Source organism: Oncorhynchus tshawytscha, linkage group LG08 (genome assembly GCF_018296145.1).
Source record: "Oncorhynchus tshawytscha isolate Ot180627B linkage group LG08, Otsh_v2.0, whole genome shotgun sequence".
Classification (NCBI taxonomy): Eukaryota; Metazoa; Chordata; class Actinopteri; order Salmoniformes; family Salmonidae; genus Oncorhynchus; species Oncorhynchus tshawytscha.
The window spans coordinates 46,405,698-46,424,305 of record NC_056436.1 but is presented as its reverse complement, the minus strand read 5'-3'; the positions used below and the strand labels follow the sequence as shown (position 1 = coordinate 46,424,305).

Genomic DNA, 18,608 nt, shown 5'->3' with positions numbered 1-18,608 from the left:
ATCTCCCTCACCACCATACGGTATGTGTTGAGGCGCGGCGCTACCAGTTTCCTTAGCCAGGCGTTTCAACGCGGCCAACCACGTAACCAAAGCAGGCACAATGAGGTCTGTCAAAGAGAAGATGCCTTTTCTTCGATAGATGTGAAACGGTTGAATGAGCCAAAGGCGGCTGTTTGCACTCCCTCATTGGGCAGTTTCTCTCAGAGTCAAAGCAGTTAATTGTATTTTGTGCAACCTAATTGCTATTGCGGTTGAGTTTGAATTAAAAGCGTTACAAATGAGGCTTGAGGGAGTTGGGTACATGACTCCTTCCCATCAACGACTCCCTCTCTGGTCCTGAATGAGGATGGCCACCACACTGCCCATGGACGTTGGGTTTTCCATATCACTGGTTCAAGAGGGGGGGGCTCAAAATGACCCATCTGAATTAGTCTCGGTGGCTCAGTTTTGGGACTTTGCCGTACCGGACTTTGTATTTCAGAAACAATATGAATAGAAATGTCAAGGGCCTCTGCAGGCAAGGAGAAAGTTCTCTTCCATCTAGCCCGGTGCAGAAGAGTGCTGCACAACACACAACATATAACACTTCTTCCCAAATGATATTGGTGCGTGTGTGTGAGTATGTACCAACAGCCACAACAATGACGATGGCTGCCTCATGTCTCATCCTGTCCCTCTTGTCACAGCCAATAACAGAGGGAGAAAGAAAGGGGGAGTAAAATAAAATAGTGTCTGACATTCAAAGGAGTTGCCTGATTGAATCAGCTTGCATCAATATAGTGGATGTATGCAACAGTAAGCAACTACGCTCCCTCTCGAAAGGTGAGGGAGGAGGAAGAATAAGATGAGGGGGGAAGGTAAGGCATAGTCATTTCCCCCAGTTTTCACTGTCAAATTCAGGCCTCGTCTGTCGTCAGCGAGGTGACCAAACAGATACTTATTTGAAAGCAACGCTTGCGGAGAGAGAAGGAATTGTACAGAAGGTGAGAGTTGGGGTGGGAAAGAACATCAGGTTCTTCAGCATGCATAGCATTGCGTCGCGGTCCTTGAGAGGCTTTCGTCTCAGACGAACAGTCAAAGGACCGTGTTTGGAGATGATTCACTTCGTCTCGTCCCAAAAAACGACAAGCAGCTGTCAAAAGACATACGACATCACGGAAAAGGAAACAACAAAACGAGGGAGGACCCCGAACTCTTCTGTTTTCTTTTTACAGCTATCAACCACTATTAGTCTGCTGCAATATGCTGATACACACGTGTCTGCATGGGTACAATCCCTCTGTGCATCCACGCCTCCCTGCAGTTTTGGTTGCATAAATGTCCTCTTCCGTATGGGGCCAAAATCCTGACTTGTAATATGCATACAGAACTTCAGAACACATTCAGAACATACTCTAATGAGGTGTTCCAGGGACATCTCCAATCATGAGTTGCTGAGTGACAGAGGGGTAAACTCACAATTTCAGCCGACATGACCTTACAAATGGCCCAACTACATCCACCTGAAGATGATTGGTGGGAAAGTTTACAGCCTCATAAATTGCAGTGCAGATGTCAAGGTCTGGGTGCAACCTCCGAGGTAGAATACTATATTTGGCCTTAGTTTGGGAGGCTATCTCTGGGCTTTGACTTACCGAACTAAGAACTTAAGATCGGGTAATGTAAATGAATCAAGAAGAGGAAAAGGATTTGTATGACTGAGGGAGTGATAGCAGTGGTGTTAACACTGAGAACAGAACTGAACCACCTACACATTTGAAGCTATAATTTTTATAACTAGAAGGTAAGCGATATATTTGTTGTAAACATATATATATTTTTTAATCAACAATATATTTGTAGAAAAATACACATTTACGTAAGAAAATATCTTGGAGAATGGGAGCTTTTAATGCCGACTGCAATGTGAATCCCCACAAACGAAAACAAGAGTCCCAAAGTGCTCCCCCCAAAATAAAATGCCTCTATGCGTTTATACACAGATTTTATGCTTTCTACAGCAATACACTTCGGGCCAAGTGCTGCCTGCTTAAGTACAGAGCAGAAAAACTAACAATTTTAAAAACCTTTCTTCTCTCCACAGGCCATAGGCAGGGCCTAATGAAGAACCTCTCCATGGGGAGTAATGAGTCTATAAAATGACCCCGGTTGAAGGACTGCGAGTCAGGGAGGGAGTCCTTAAGGAGGTGGGTGGACGGGGACAGTTACTTACTGCACACCCGGGAGTATGTGAGTCAGCCCCAAAGACTGGGGTTGAGAGAGAGGGTGAAGGGTGTATGAATGTGTGTGTGTGGGTGGGGGGGGGGGCTGCTCGAAGTCAAGCCTTCACGTGGCCACTACTCCACTGTTAGCCTTGCTCCCTCCTCTCATCCGTCTTTCTCTCTCTCCCTCTCTTTTCTTCCTCTCGCTCCTTCCCTCTGTCTGTTGATGCCCTGTAGCATCTCCTTTCTGTGACATGTGACAGGTTGGAGATGTGACAGCTGTCCTTACGCCAGACCATGTCCGGCCAAAGTCACAACACGCACACACACACTAAACAGACAATGCTCTCGACAAGGGCAGTACGGAGGTAAAGACTATTGTCCGTCTTATTTGCCCATCTCCAAATGTCATGGGCACCGTCATGGGGCAGCTTGAGTGACACAGGGGTTATTGCGTAAGGATGAGGGCAGCTGCTGGGCTTGCTTTGAGATTTTCTGTCCATCTGTCTGGACACAGTGTTTCACCACCACAACGCAACCTGCCAGTCAACATTCTTGGAGGAAAGTAAAAAATCTTGAGGTCCACATTGAGAATGGTAATGAGCTGAAAAGAAACACAGCAAAACATGTAGGTGGGTGTCTGGGAGATTTTGAGGAGCTCTGACATTTCAATTGGGGCTTAGAGCTAAATGGTTCCTTTGCATGAGGGACACTAACCAAGCAAAATTGCCCAATTCTGATCCCGAACTGGATTTCGGAAGCGGAGAATCAAAATCATCCATTCATGAGGAAACCACAACTAATTACGCTGTTGCATGAGACTTCTGGATCCACTTTACAAATTGCCTACTATCAATGGGGTTGTCCATTTTGCTGAGAGCTGATAACGTCAATGTGCCATTAGATAGCAAAGCAGTGTCTTATAAAGCAATTTTCATTCCATTTTCTTTTATTGCATTGATGTCAAAATGACATTTTCTCATTCAGAGGAAGCACACGAGGGGATATTGGAAGATCTGCATGCTTTTCACTGGGTTTTTCCAAGAATGGGTGAATAAGATAGAAGATACAAGTGCACCACCATAGCTTCATCGTGTACAGCATAGCACAGAAACACTAAATTAACATGTCTTCTTTAAAACAATCTTCTTTCCAATTTAATTTATCAGAAAGGTAAGGTTATAATTCCATGCATATTTAAGAGACCTAGCATTCAACTGATTGAAAAGATGTCCAAACAAGCAATGCAGAATGGAGACATGTTCTGTGTTGTGGTTCATAGGCCTGATGTAAGCTTTGTGCCACAATGCCCAGAGGCGGAAAAGGGTATATCATTGGGTCAAGGTGGCTGTTGCCAATGCACGTCTCATCGCATTAAATGTTCTGTTCTGACAGACTTAGGAGGGGAGTTGAGGATGTGAGATTGTTCCTAATTAAGTGTTACTGTGTGACAGAAGGGAGGGGGGGATTTTGTGAGGCCAGTGCAGTATGCTCTCCATGGTAAGATGTCCCCAAGCCTTCTCAAACCTGCATACATATGCACAAATTGAGCAAAGGACCTTAGGGCCACAAATGCATGTGCCCGTGCACACACACAGATACAGAAACACACACACAGACGATCCTACTCACATTCTCTCTCTGACCCTGCCAGTAGACAATGCTGGAATGCATGTAAAAGGTGGAGACGGGTAAGGTCAACCATTAACCAACCGGCACCATGCCGTCATATTGCGTGCGGTGTGTAATGGCTTCACTCTGTCATGTATATAATAGGGAAGCGATTACAGAGCACACACAAACACGCTCTGGCTGGACCCACCCCGGTGCTAAGAGTATACCAGGGACACCACGACCTAAACACACCTCAAGCCTGTTGCCATGGACATGTGTGTGTGTTGTGAGTGAGTGAGTGAGTGAGTGAGTGAGTGAGTGAGTGAGTGAGTGAGTGAGTGAGTGAGTGAGTGAGTGAGTGAGTGAGTGAGTGAGTGAGTGAGTGAGTGAGAGAGAGAGAGAGAGAGAGAGAGAGAGAGAGAGAGAGAGAGAGAGAGAGAGAGAGAGAGAGAGAGAGAGAGAGAAAACGTGTGTCAAAGTAAGGCACCATCAGAGCTGGGTGTGGCAGCAAAGGGAACCCACACTGTGGCAGTTTCATGCCAAGCTGTTCCAAAGTCCACTAAGAATATAAAGACATGGTCAACAATGATGAGAAAATATGAATAGTTTTTTTCAAGGGTGTTGGTTTTGTGTAGTGTGTAAGTGAATACATAATGCACATCCACTGTTCCCGCTGTTATTAGTAGTTCTGTGAACAAAAGTCGCCAGGAAAATCAGGACCTTTCTGCAAAGGTCAACAGGAAAGATGTCTGTGTTAGTGTTGCTGGCATATTTGACGCAATTACCAAGGACATACAAAACTAGTCTAAATGCAATCGTCAGAGTAGAGAGCCGAGGGGGGCGCCTAAGGCAATACGCAAGGCTGATAACGGGCGGAGGGTGTCATTGCTAAGTGTGACCTTGGCAACAATGACTCACCAGCCATGATATGCGTTGTTAGGCATCTCTCTAGTCGAATCGTGAACATTTAAATCTTTCCCAGCGCTGGAGTGGTTCAAAACACAATACACTAGGGCTGTCCCCGACTGTTCTTTTGACCAATCGATTAGTCGAAAATGTTAAGTGTATTTTTTCCTTATACAGCGCATTTGGAATGAATTCAGACCCCTGGATTTTTTCCACATTTTGTTACGTTACAGCCTTATTCTAAAATGGATGAAATTGCTATTTTTTCCTCAATCTATACACAATACTCCATAATGACAATGCAAAAACAGTTTTTTTTTTGCAAAAAACATTCACATAAGTATTCAGACCCTTTACTCAGTACTTTGTTGACGTGCCTTTGGCAGCATTTACAGCATTGATTCTTCTTGGGTATAACGCAACAAGCTTGGCACACCAGTATTTGGGGAGTTTCTGCCATTCTGCTTTGCAGAGCCTCTCAAGCTGTCAGGTTAGATGGGGAGCTTCGCTGCACAGCTATTTTTTAGGTCTCTCCAGAGATGTTCGAATTGGTTCAAGTCTGGGATATGGCTGGGCCACTCAAGGACATTCAGTCTTGTCCCAAAGCCAATCCTGTGTTGTCTTGGCTGTGTGCTTAAGACCGTTGTCCTGTTGGAAGGTGAACCTTCACCGCTGTCTGAGGTCCTGACAGCTCTGAAGCAGGTTTTCATCAAGGATCTCTACTTTTCTCTTTTCATCTTTCCCCCAATCTTGAGTCGTCTCCCAGTTCCTGCTGCTGAAAAACATCCCAACAGCATGATGCTGCCACCACAATGCTTCACCGTAGGGATGGTGCCAGGTTTTCTCCAGTCGTAACGCTTGGCATTCACGCCAGAGTTCAATCTTGGTTTCATCGGAACAGAGAATCTTGTTTCTCATGGTCTGAGAGTCTTTAGGTAACTTTTGGCAAACTCCAAGCGTGCTGTCATGTGCCTTTTACTGAGTGGCTTCTGTCTGGCCACTCTACCATTAAGGCCTGATTGGTGGAGTGCTGCAGAGATGGTTGTCCTTCTGGAAGGTTCTCCCATCTCCACAGAGGAACTCTGGAGCTCTGTCAGAGTGACCAAAATCGGGTTCTTGGTCACCTCCCTGACCAAGGCCCTTCTCCCCCGATTGCTGTGTTTGGCCGGGCGGCCAACTCTAGGAAGGGTCTTGGTGGTTCCAAACTTCTTCCATTTAAGAATGATGGAGGCCACTGTGTTCTTCGGGACCTTCAATGCTGCAGACATTTTTTGGTACCCTTCCCCAGATCTGTGCCTCGACACAATCCTGTTTCGGATAATTCCTTCGACCTCATGGCTTGGTTTTCGCTCTGACATGCACTGTCAACTGTGGGACCTTACACAGACATGTGTGTGCCTTTCCAAATCATGTCCAATCAATTGAATTTACCACAGGTGGATTCCAATCAAGTTGTAGAAACATCTCAAGGATGATCAATGGAAACGGGATGCACCCAAGCGCAATTTCGAGTCTCATAGCAAAGGGTCTGAATACTAATGTAAATAAGGTATTTCTGTTGAGTATTTTTAATACATTTGCAAAAAAATCTAAAAACCTGTTTTCGCTTTGTCATTTTGGGGTATTGTGGGTAGATTGACGAGATAAAAAAAGATTCCATTTTGTTTAGAATAAGACTGTAATGTAAAAGAAAAATGGAAAATTAACTTTTAACAAGGCACACGTGAATTGAAATGCATTCCAGGTGACTACCTCATGAAGCTGGTTGAGCGAATGCCAAGAGTGTGCAAAGCTGTCGTCAAGGCAAATGGTGGCTACTTTGAAGAATGTCAAATGTAACATTTTGATTTGTTTAACAATTCTTTGGTTACTACATGATTCCATATGTGTTATTTCATAGTTTTGATGTCTTTACTTTTATTCTACAATGTAGAAAAGTGTACAAATAAAGAAAAACCTTGGAATGAGAAGGTGTGCCCAAACTTTTGACTGGTAATATATACAGTGCCTTGCGAAAGTATTCGGCCCCCTTGAACTTTGCGACCTTTTGCCACATTTCAGGCTTCAAACATAAAGATATAAAACTGTATTTTTTTGTGAAGAATCAACAACAAGTGGGACACAATCATGAAGTGGAACGACATTTATTGGATATTTCAAACTTTTTTAACAAATCAAAAACTGAAAAATTGGGCGTGCAAAATTATTCAGCCCCTTTACTTTCAGTGCAGCAAACTCTCTCCAGAAGTTCAGTGAGGATCTCTGAATGATCCAATGTTGACCTAAATGACTAATGATGATAAATACAATCCACCTGTGTGTAATCAAGTCTCCGTATAAATGCACCTGCACTGTGATAGTCTCAAAGGTCCGTTAAAAGCGCAGAGAGCATCATGAAGAACAAGGAACACACCAGGCAGGTCTGAGATACTGTTGTGAAGAAGTTTAAAGCCGGATTTGGATACAAAAAGATTTCCCAAGCTTTAAACATCCCAAGGAGCACTGTGCAAGCGATAATATTGAAATGGAAGGAGTATCAGACCACTGCAAATCTACCAAGACCTGGCCGTCCCTCTAAACTTTCAGCTCATACAAGGAGAAGACTGATCAGAGATGCAGCCAAGAGGCCCATGATCACTCTGGATGAACTGCAGAGATCTACAGCTGAGGTGGGAGACTCTGTCCATAGGACAACAATCAGTCGTATATTGCACAAATCTGGCCTTTATGGAAGAGTGGCAAGAAGAAAGCCATTTCTTAAAGATATCCATAAAAAGTGTCGTTTAAAGTTTGCCACAAGCCACCTGGGAGACACACCAAACATGTGGAAGAAGGTGCTCTGGTCAGATGAAACCAAAATTGAACTTTTTGGCAACAATGCAAAACGTTATGTTTGGCGTAAAAGCAACACAGCCCATCACCCTGAACACACCATCCCCACTGTCAAACATGGTGGTGGCATCAACATGGTTTGGGCCTGCTTTTCTTCAGCAGGGACAGGGAAGATGGTTAAAATTGATGGGAAGATGGATGGAGCCAAATACAGGACCATTCTGGAAGAAAACCTGATGGAGTCTGCAAAAGACCTGAGACTGGGACGGAGATTTGTCTTCCAACAAGACAATGATCCAAAACATAAAGCAAAATCTACAATGGAATGGTTCAAAAATAAACATATCCAGGTGTTAGAATGGCCAAGTCAAAGTCCAGACCTGAATCCAATCGAGAATCTGTGGAAAGAACTGAAAACTGCTGTTCACAAACTGCTCTCCATCCAACCTCACTGAGCTCGAGCTGTTTTGCAAGGAGGAATGGGAAAAAATGTCAGTCTCTCGATGTTCAAAACTGATAGAGACATACCCCAAGCGACTTACAGCTGTAATCGCAGCAAAAGGTGGCGCTACAAAGTATTAACTTAAGGGGGCTGAATAATTTTGCACTCCCAATTTTTCAGTTTTTGATTTGTTAAAAAAGTTTGAAATATCCAATAAATGTCGTTCCACTTCATGATTGTGTCCCACTTGTTGTTGATTCTTCACAAAAAAATACAGTTTTATATCTTTATGTTTGAAGCCTGAAATGTGGCAAAAGGTCGCAAAGTTCAAGTTATATATATATATATTACCAGTCAAAAGTTTGGGCACACCTTCTCATTCCAAGGTTTTTATATATATATTACCAGTCAAAAGTTTTGTTCTCAGCACAACAAACAGCTGGTAGTCACCCCTAGTCATTCACCAAAGGAGGAGTCAATGCACCTTCAGGTGGGGAATGTGATGTTCCCACGTTCAGTGAAGGTGAGAAAATAGAGAGAATCTGGGGACACTGCAAGTATAAGTGGATGGGCAAGCTAAGTGGATGATTTAAGCCAAGGTTAGACTAGGACACCATGTTTGAGACTATATGGGATAAGAAAAGGCAAAGATATATCCGATTTGGAGTCCAGCCAATGTCAGATTCTACGGAAGCACAGGGATGAGTTTAGCAAACACACTAAGATATGAACTTAAGAGACACATTTCAATGATGGGGAAAAAGTAAACATTGAGGAAGAATCTAGAGAAGATGAGGATGATGATAGAATAAGGCCGAGGAGAGAATGACTGAGGCAACAGATACAGTAGACAGTTTACTCATTTATTCAATATTAGAAGGGATTCATTTTACACAATGACTCAAAGTCATAGAGAGCAACAGTAATGGAGCCTTTTTGGAGGCACTAATAGAGGCGAAGTCCACCATGGCTTGATGGCCAAAGCCTATGGGGAAATTCATGTTTATAAAAAATAAAAAATAAAAATAAAAAAAGTTTTTGGGGATAAACGTCAAAAATAAGGTCTGTGGTAAACGAAGGCTAAGGAGATCTTATATGTTTTGTTTTATGAGATAATCTCCATCAGCTAATGTTGACTCAGTGAATTTTGAAGCATTTTCTAATCAAAACAAGTAAAAAGCTAACGATGCACTAACATGTAAAAAATAAATAAAACTACACCTCTGGTCGCTTGCCTTTGACGTCCAGCTAACAGGCTTAGTGTACCATATCAGACAGACCCAAAGTCTCCTCTGGACAACATCGCTTAGGAACCCATAAAACTAGCACCTTCCCACTGAAGAGATATGGTTCTAGCCTAGAGCAAAACAATATACCATCCTTGTGTTTTCTTTCAAGCTGCTAAGCAGAAAGCTAGTGTTTTTATTTTGTATTTATTAAGGATTCCCATTACCTGCTGCCAAAGCAGTCAAAATTCTTCCTGGGGTCCAGCAACATTAAGGCAGTTATATACAATTTGAAATATTACATGACATTTCATAACACTTTTTACAACACATTAAGTGTGTTCTCTCAGGCCACTACTCTACCAGCACATATCTACAATACAAGAATCCAAGTGTACGTGTGTGTAGAGTGTGTCTCTGATTACAGTGGGGCAAAAAAGCATTTAGTCAGCCACCAATTGTGCAAGTTCTCCCACTTAAAAAGATGAGAGAGGCCTGTAATTTTCATCATAGGTACACTTCAACTATGACAGACAAAATGAGAGAAAAAATTCAGAAAATCACATTGTAGGATTTTTTATGAATTTATTTGCAAATTATGGTGGAAAATAAGTATTTGGTCACCTACAAACAAGGAAGATTTCTGGCTCTCACAGACCTGTAACTTCTTCTTCAAGAGGCTCCTCTGTCCTCCACTCGTTACCTGTATTAATGGCACCTGTTTGAACTTGTTATCAGTATAAAAGACACCTGTCCACAACTTCAAACAGTCACACTCCAAACTCCACTATGGCCAAGACCAAAGAGCTGTCAAAGGACACCAGAAAAAAATTGTAGACCTGCACTAGGCTGGGAAGACTGAATCTGCAATAGGTAAGCAGCTTGGTTTGAAGAAATCAACTGTGGGAGCAATTATTAGGAAATGGAAGACATACAAGACCACTGATAATCTCCCTCGATCTGGGGCTCCATGCAAGATCTCACCCCGTGGGGTCAAAATTATCACAAGAACGGTGAGCAAAAATCCCAGAACCACACGGGGGGACCTAGTGAATGACCTGCAGAGAGCTGGGACCAAAGTAACAAAGCCTACCATCAGTAACACACTACGCCGCCAGGGACTCAAATCCTGCAGTGCCAGATGTGTCCCCCTGCTTAAGCCAGTACATGTCCAGGCCCGTCTGAAGTTTGCTAGAGAGCATTTGGATGATCCAGAAGAAGATTGGGAGAATGTCATATGGTCAGATGAAACCAAAATATAACTTTTTTTGGTAAAAACTCAACTCTTCGTGTTTGGAGGACAAAGAATGCTGAGTTGCATCCAAAGAACACCATACCTACTGTGAAGCATGGGGGTGGAAACATCATGCTTTGGGGCTGTTTTTCTGCAAAGGGACCAGGACGACTGATCCGTGTAAAGGAAAGAATGAATGGGGCCATGTATCGTGCAATTTTGAGTGAAAACCTCCTTCCATCAGCAAGGGCATTGAAGATGAAACGTGGCTGGGTCTTTCAGCATGACAAAGATCCCAAACACACTGCCCGGGCAACGAAGGAGTGGCTTCGTAAGAAGCATTTCAAGGTCCTGGAGTGGCCTAGCCAGTCTCCAGATCTCAACCCCATAGAAAATCTTTGGAGGGAGTTGAAAGTCCGTGTTGCCCAGCAACAGCCCCAAAACATCACTGCTCTAGAGGAGATCTGCATGGAGGAATGGGCCAAAATACCAGCAACAGTGTGTGAAAACCTTGGGAAGACTTACAGAAAACATTTGACGTCTGTCATTGCCAACAAAGGGTATTATAACAAAGTATTGAGATAAACTTTTGTTTCTTGACCAAAAACTTATTTTCCACCATAATATGCAAAAAAATTCATAAAAAATCCTACAATGTGATTTTCTGGAAAGAAAATTCTCATTTTGTCTGTCATAGTTGAAGTGTACCTATGATGAATATACAGGCCTCTCTCATCTATTTAAGTGGGAGAACTTGCACAATTGGTGGCTGACTAAATACTTTTTTGCCCCACTGTGTGTGTATGTTTAAGCCTGTGTCTGTCTGTGAGTGTCTTTTCACAGTGTCCACTGTTCCATAAGGTGTATTTTTATCAGTTTAAAAAAAAATCTGATTCTATTGCGTGCATCAGTTACCTGATGTGGAATAGAGTTTCATGTAGCCATGGATCTATGTAGTACTGTGCACCTCCCATGGTCTGTTCTGGACTTGGTGATTGTGAAGAGACCTTTGGTGGCATGTCTTGTGGGGTATGCATGCGTGCCCAAGCTGTGTGCTAGTAGTTGAAACAGACACCTCGGTGCATTCAGCATGTCAACACTTCTTACAAAAACAATTAGTGATGAAGTCAATCTCTCCTCCACTTTGAGCCATGAGCAAATGACATGCATATTATTAATGTTAGCTCTCCGTGTATATTTAAGGGCCATATCGATATGTAATATCAGGTCTAAATAGCAGAAATTAGCACTGGCTCACCAGAAGCCGCTAGCTCGAGAGGCTAACCTCTGAGGAGAGGGCGAATTCACACGCTGATCAGATTAAAAATGGCTATTGCTGGATTGTTTGATTGTCATTGCATTACTATTGCTTGAGCGAGGGGGTTACTAGGGTGGAGGGTGGATATTGGGATGAGGGGCTTCTTCTGTTCGACTGCACTGTAAGTGGAGCCATCTTCACGGTCTTCTGTCTGTGGCCCGGGAGCATTGGGATGGTCAAAATGACCATGAAATCTTGATGCTTGTTGAATCGCAAACTAAGCGCGAAGACTACTGTGTGACCACTGACAGTGATATGGTTTGTTCTAATTCTAAGAACACCACACATGCCAATAAAGGGTATATAACAAAGTACTGAGATAAACTTTTGTTATTGACCAAATACTTATTTTCCACCATAATTTGCAAATAAATTCATTAAAAATCCTACAATGTGATTTTCTGGATTTTTTCTCATTTTGTCTGTCATAGTTGAAGTGTACCTATGATGAAAATGATAGGCCTCTCTCATCTTTTTAAGTGGGAGAACTTGCACAATTGGTGGCTGACTAAATACTTTTTTGCCCCACTGTATATATAATTGTTTTTTTTGCTGTTCAAAAGATGTGTATGTTAGATATTGTTGCATTAGTTTATTGGTAATTCAGTTATTGAGCTACGTGTCTATGTATGCATTTCTAGGTGTTCATGTGCGTATGCATGTGTGGGTGTTCTTAGAATTAGAACAAACCATATCACTGTCAGTGGTCACACAGTAGTCTTCGCGCTTGGTTTGCGATTCAACAAGCATCAAGATTTCATGGTCATTTTGACCATCCCAATGCTCCCGGGCCACAGACAGAAGACCGTGAAGATGGCTCCACTTACAGTGCAGTCGAACAGAAGAAGCCCCTCATCCCAATATCCACCCTAGTAACCCCCTCGCTCAAGCAAGAGTAATGCAATGACAATCAAACAAGCCAGCAATAGCCGTTCTTAATCTGACCTGTAGATTATTTTAGAGTTCACACAGTATAATGCCAATTATCAATTTAAGTCACGGCAAGACTCAACCCCCAATGCTTTGCTCTCTTACTCTTCTGGGCCTATCTGTTTGAGCATAAGCAACATGTCTGGTTGACTTAACTAGCTTTGGGAACCTACCAGGAGGCTACTGCAATGATCTGATAGCCTCGTTGCTCTGATTTGTGGCTCTGAACATTTGCTGTGATGAGACAATGACCAGAATGAGATAGATAATTCACATCGCAAAGGGTTTAAAACGATGTGCAATGCCAGAGATGTTTAAACGAAGCCAGACACGTGGGGGAGGGGAAAATCACCAGAGAGCACGCTAGCAGATACCCATAGATTACCAGGCATTGTGCTAACGCTAATTAGCATTGGCTCATGAAACTACATGAAACTTTCTTCATACTGGACACAGAGACATAAAAATGGTATCCAGAAGTTCATCTGACTCTGGGGAAGTACTGCAGACAAAGGGCCTCATTACTAAAGTCCCGAAGTATACCTTTAAGGATGGGATATTGTCAGCTCTGAGAGGGAGAAGGGCAGTGAAAATGAGCTATGGGAAAGAGAAAGTCCGAAAAAGAGAGGAATAGGAGAAAGAGAGAAAAAGGCCAAGAAAGACGTTTGCAAGCCAAACATGTAGATCGAATCCAGTTCATCAGGAGATGGGGCATAAACTAGGCCAGATGGAACTAATCCCATGGAGGCACGTAGTGACGGTGGGTGGGGGTGCAGGGGGACCTGAAGGATCTCGCCTGAAATTCCAAGTTTGGAAACCCCCGACGTTCTGCCGGGGGTTGGGGGAGGCAAGTGTGTGTGTGGGTGGCAGGGGGTAAAAGGCGAGGGTGTTAGGGTTAGCGATCACCGCGGTAGGCATCGATCTGTTTCTCTGAGGGGAGCAGGGGGCGCCTGTGACCTTTAAGAAAGGGGGTCATATGGGGGTCAGCAAACAGGAGCCGCTGCTTCTTTGCCGAGTGCCCTCCACCTCCACCCTCCTTCGGCAGTGGGTGATATTCAGCCCTTCTCTTCCTTTCAACAAGCTTCTGTCCTACACTGAAGGAAGAACTCTTCCATCCGTCTTTTCCTTTCACCAAAGGAGAAAACGTGAGCTTCTGCCCTTCACTGAAGCAAAGGTTTTTTTCCTTCACTGAAGCATTCCCTTCCTTTCACTAAAGGAGAGGAAGAGAGCAAGTGTCTAGGGAAGAGTGGTATGAACCTAAAGGTTTGGATAGTTCAAAAGACTGTATGAACATGGCTACCAGTCAGTAAAACGCAAATAGCTAGGATGTTATTCAAACACAACCTGCGGCAACAAATGCATTGAGCACATAGGCAGGAAAGGAGAATGACAACCAAGATGAAAACGGTCTACAAAGTCTGTCAACTCAACCGAGAAATGGTACGTTTTGGTACCTACTGGAGAGCTCTTCTTTCATTACACCCATTCAGCATCGTTCACACCCTTTTAAGCTTTAGCCCCACCCATCTGGGCTTAAGTAAACTCAGAGCTTTGTCAGATTGGCCGTTCGTAAATTCAGAGCGTTTCGCTCTCGGAGCACACACTGGATGCTCTGGGCGAAAAGTAGGGTTGATCTGAGCGTTCTGACTTAACAGCAGTATTCAAGCACCAAAGCTAACTGGCTAACATTGGCTAGCTACTTCCAGACACAAATGAGATAACAGCACGCTCTCGCTGAGCTAGTTAGACTATCCAGAGCCTTACTGACTGCAACTGTGCTGCTAGCAACAATTTAATTACGCTTTTTTTTGCCAACGTTTACTGACACCGGCCATATTCAACCAGTGTTATGCAGTTCTACTACGTGATATCTTTAAAAAAAAAAACACGTTAGAAAGGATTACCAAAACATACTGACCAGCTCATATTATAGACAGAACTGCGCTACATGGCAGACCAATCCGAACTCATCTCCCGGCATGTCCAGCCCACTCATTATCTCAGCCAATCATGGATGGCAGGAAGGTTGCTCACTTTTTCCATGGCTAAACCAACTAGGCTCGTAATTTAACAATTGTATTAATATTTACAGATGGCATACAAGTTTGTTATTAAGGTACATGAATTTCACATGTTCCAGAAGGCATTTCTGCCAAAAAACACACCAAAAAAATTAAACGTTTACTTTCAAATGGCACTCCTGTGAAGTAGTGAAGCGCGACATACATCACAATGGCACATTATTCTTAAAAAAATATTCAAGCTCTGTCAAGTTGGTTATTGATAGACAGATTTTGAAGTATTGGCATAGATTTAAGCCAATTTAGTCATCAAAATTATAACTAGGCCACTCAAAAACATTCCATGTCGTCGTCTTGTGTATATTTGGCCTTGTGTTTTAGGTTATTGTCCTGCTGAAAGGTGAATTTGTCTCCCAGTGTCTGTTGGAAAGTAGACTGAACCAGGTTTTCCTCTTGGATTTTGCCAATGCTTAGCTCTATTCCGTTTATTTTATTTAAAAAAAAACTCCCTAATCCTTGCCGATGACAAGCATACCCATAACATGATGCAGCCATCACCATGCTTGAAAATATGAAGAGTGGTACTCAGTGATGTTGGATTTGCGCTAAACATAACGTTTTGTATTCAGGACATAAAGTGAATTTAATGCAAAATTTTTTGCAGTTTTACTTTAGTGCTTTATGGCAAACAGGATGCATGGTTTGGAATATTTTTTATTCTGTACAGGCTTCCTTCTTTGCACTCTGTCATTTATTGTGGAGTAACTAAAATGTTGTTGATACAGCCTCAGTTTTCTCCTACCAGAGCCATTAAACTGTTTTAAAGTCACCATTGGCATGGCCTCATGGTGAAATCCCTGAGCGGTTTCCTTGCTCTCCGGCAACTGAGTTAGGAAGGGCGCCTGCATCTTTGTAGTGACTGGGTGTATTGATACACAATCCAAAGTGTAATTAATACCTTCACAATGCTCAAAGGGATATTCAATGGACTCTTTTTTTTACTCATCTACCAATAGGTGCCCTTTTTTGCGAGTTATTAGAAAACATTCCTGTGGTTGAATCTGTGTTTGAAATTCACTGCTCGACTGAGGGACCTTACAAATAATTGTATGTTTGTGGTACAGAGATGTTAAACACTATTATTGCACACAGAGTGAGACGATGCAACTTATTATTTAACTTGTCAAGCACATTTTTACTCCTGAACTTATTTAGTCTTGCCATAACAAAGGGGTTTTATACTTATTGACTCGAGACTTTTCAGCTGATTTTTAATTAAACTTTTCACATGTGAGTTTCAAATATCTCTAACGCTCACCCCAGTGTGAGTATTTTTATGTGCGTGATGTCAGATTGCACTCACTGTTCCAAAATCTGATCATTACACAACAGGACAGTTAACCCGCGTTGCCCTTAAATCAAGGCACACTGCCTGCAAATTATCTATAGGCTATGTTTAAAAAAGTAATTCTAACAATAGTTTGAATTAAGGCGTGTTCCGCCTCATAAATTCACATAGAAGTACACTATTTCACTGTTGTGGACAATTTATCTTTGAGGCTTTATGGAGCTGGACAAACTCCTCTCTTTGACGAGAGAGGCCAAGCACTTTCCCAGTGTCTCCCAAGATCAAGTATGGAGACATGTATGCAGACATTTCCGCATCTCCAGTCAGAACAGAACTTGTAAACTTTTTCCACCTAGCACAATTTCCAGCTGGCGCCTGCATTGCCTGTATGTATGTATGTATGTATGTGGGGAGGCAGGGTAGCCTAGTGGTTAGAGTGTTGGACTACTAACTGAAAGGTTGCAAGTTCAAATCCCCGAGCTGACAAGGTACAAATCTGTCGTTCTGCCCCTGAACAGGTAGTTAACCCACTGTTCCTAGGACGTCATTGAAAATAATAATTTGTTCTTAATCTTTTTGGGATAGGGGGCAGCATTTTCACTTTTGGATGAATAGCGTGCTCAGAGTGAACTGCCTCCTACTCTGTCCCAGATGCTAATATATGCATATTATTAGTAGTATTGGATAGAAAACACTCTGAAGTTTCTAAAACTGTTTGAATGATGTCTGTGAGTATAACACCTCTCGTTCCAATGATTTTGACAAAGGAATTTTCTGGTTGGAACATTATTGATGTTTTATGTGAAAAACATCCTAACGATTGATTCCATACATCGTTTGACATGTTTCTAAAGGACCGTAACGGAACCTTTCGAGTTTTTGTCTGGACGAAATGCTCGCGCCTCATGAAGATGGATTACTGGGCTGAACACGCTAACAACAAGTGGCTATTTGGACATAAATGTTGGAACTTTATGGAACAAATCAGTCATTTATTGTCGAACTGGGATTCCTGGGAGTGTATTCTGATGAAGATCATCAAAGGTAAGTGAATATTTATGGTGTTGTTTCTAACTTTATTGATTCCAAAATGGCGGACATTCGTCTGTCTGTTTTGGGCTCTGAGTGCCGTTCTCAGATTATGCTTTTTCGCAAAGTGTTTTTGAAATCTGACACAGCGGTTGCATTAAGGAGAAGTCTATCTTTCATCAATGTTTATTATGAGTATTTCTGCAAAATCTGATGTTTTGGAATCAAAAAATTACTGCACTTAAGGTGCCAATGTAAACTGAGATTTTTGGATATAAATATGCACATTATCGAACAAAACATATATGTATTGTGTAACATGATGTCCTATGAGTGTCATCTGATGAAGATCATCAAAGGTTAGTGATTAATTGTATCCATATTTCTGCTTTTTGTGATTCCTATCTTTGGCTGGAAAAATGGCTGTGTGTTTTTTCGACTTGGCTCTGACCTAACATAATCATATGTTGTGCTTTAGCTGTAAAGCATTTTTGAAATTGGACATGATGGGTAGATTAACAATAGGTTTATCTTTCATTTGCTGTATTGGACTTGTTAAATGTGTGAAAGTTACATATTTCTAAAAAATATGTTTGAATTTCGCGCACTGCCTTTTCAGCGCAATGTTGTCGAGCTAGAAAGGTTAACTGACTTGCCTAGTTAAATAAAGGTTAAAAAAATAATTTTTATGTATCTATGGAGCATAAAGTATTTACTGTTTTATTCACATTTTCAAGTACTGGTGGCCTCCGGAGTGGCACAGTGGTCAAAGGCACTGCGTCACAGTGCTAGAGGAGTCACTACAAACCCTGGTTCGATCCCGGGCTGTGTCACAGCCGGCCGCGACCTGGAAACCCATGAGGCGGCGCACAATTGCCCCAGCGTCGTCCCGGTTAGGGGAAGGTTTGGCTGGCCGAGATGTCCTTGTCCCATTGTGCTCTAACGACCCCTGCGGTGGGCCGGACGCATGCTCGCTGACTTTGGACGCCAGTTGGCTTTCGGGTTAAGCAGGCAGTGTGTCAAGAAACAGTGCGGCTTGGAAGGGATTCGGGATTCGGAGGTGAGTTGCAGCGATGGGACAAGACAAACTACCAATTGTGGAGAAAAAGTACAAGAACAAAAAAAGTACTGGTGACAAATCATGCATTACGATTCTTGCATAGATTGTAATAGACACATATGACGTTTGTAAAATACTTTTTGAAAGGTTGTACTGATTATGATGAGCTAATGCTAAGCTAAATGCCAACTACTGTATGGGTGGCATGTTTGCTGACATCATACAATGCATTCTGGCTGTCAGATCAAAGATGTTATAACAAATTGAGGTGAAGGGAAGGTTCACTCGACTGACTTAGATTGTAACTACCGTTACTCAGGGTTTCCAGCTCAGAACACCTTTCCAGGGGGTTTATTTTTATTTAGTTTGGAAACTTATCCTGTGTTTGCTCTCCATTTATTGATAAATCCCCCATCATAGTAATATACATACAGTAAGTAATATACA

General features: G+C 42.5%; 1 protein-coding gene across 2 annotated transcripts in view; it reads right to left on the bottom strand.

The window, feature by feature from the left end:
- babam2 (BRISC and BRCA1 A complex member 2) overlaps nucleotides 1-18,608 on the bottom strand; it is a 193,674-nt gene that overhangs the window by 64,724 nt on the left and 110,342 nt on the right. The gene's annotated exons all lie outside the window — the stretch shown is intronic.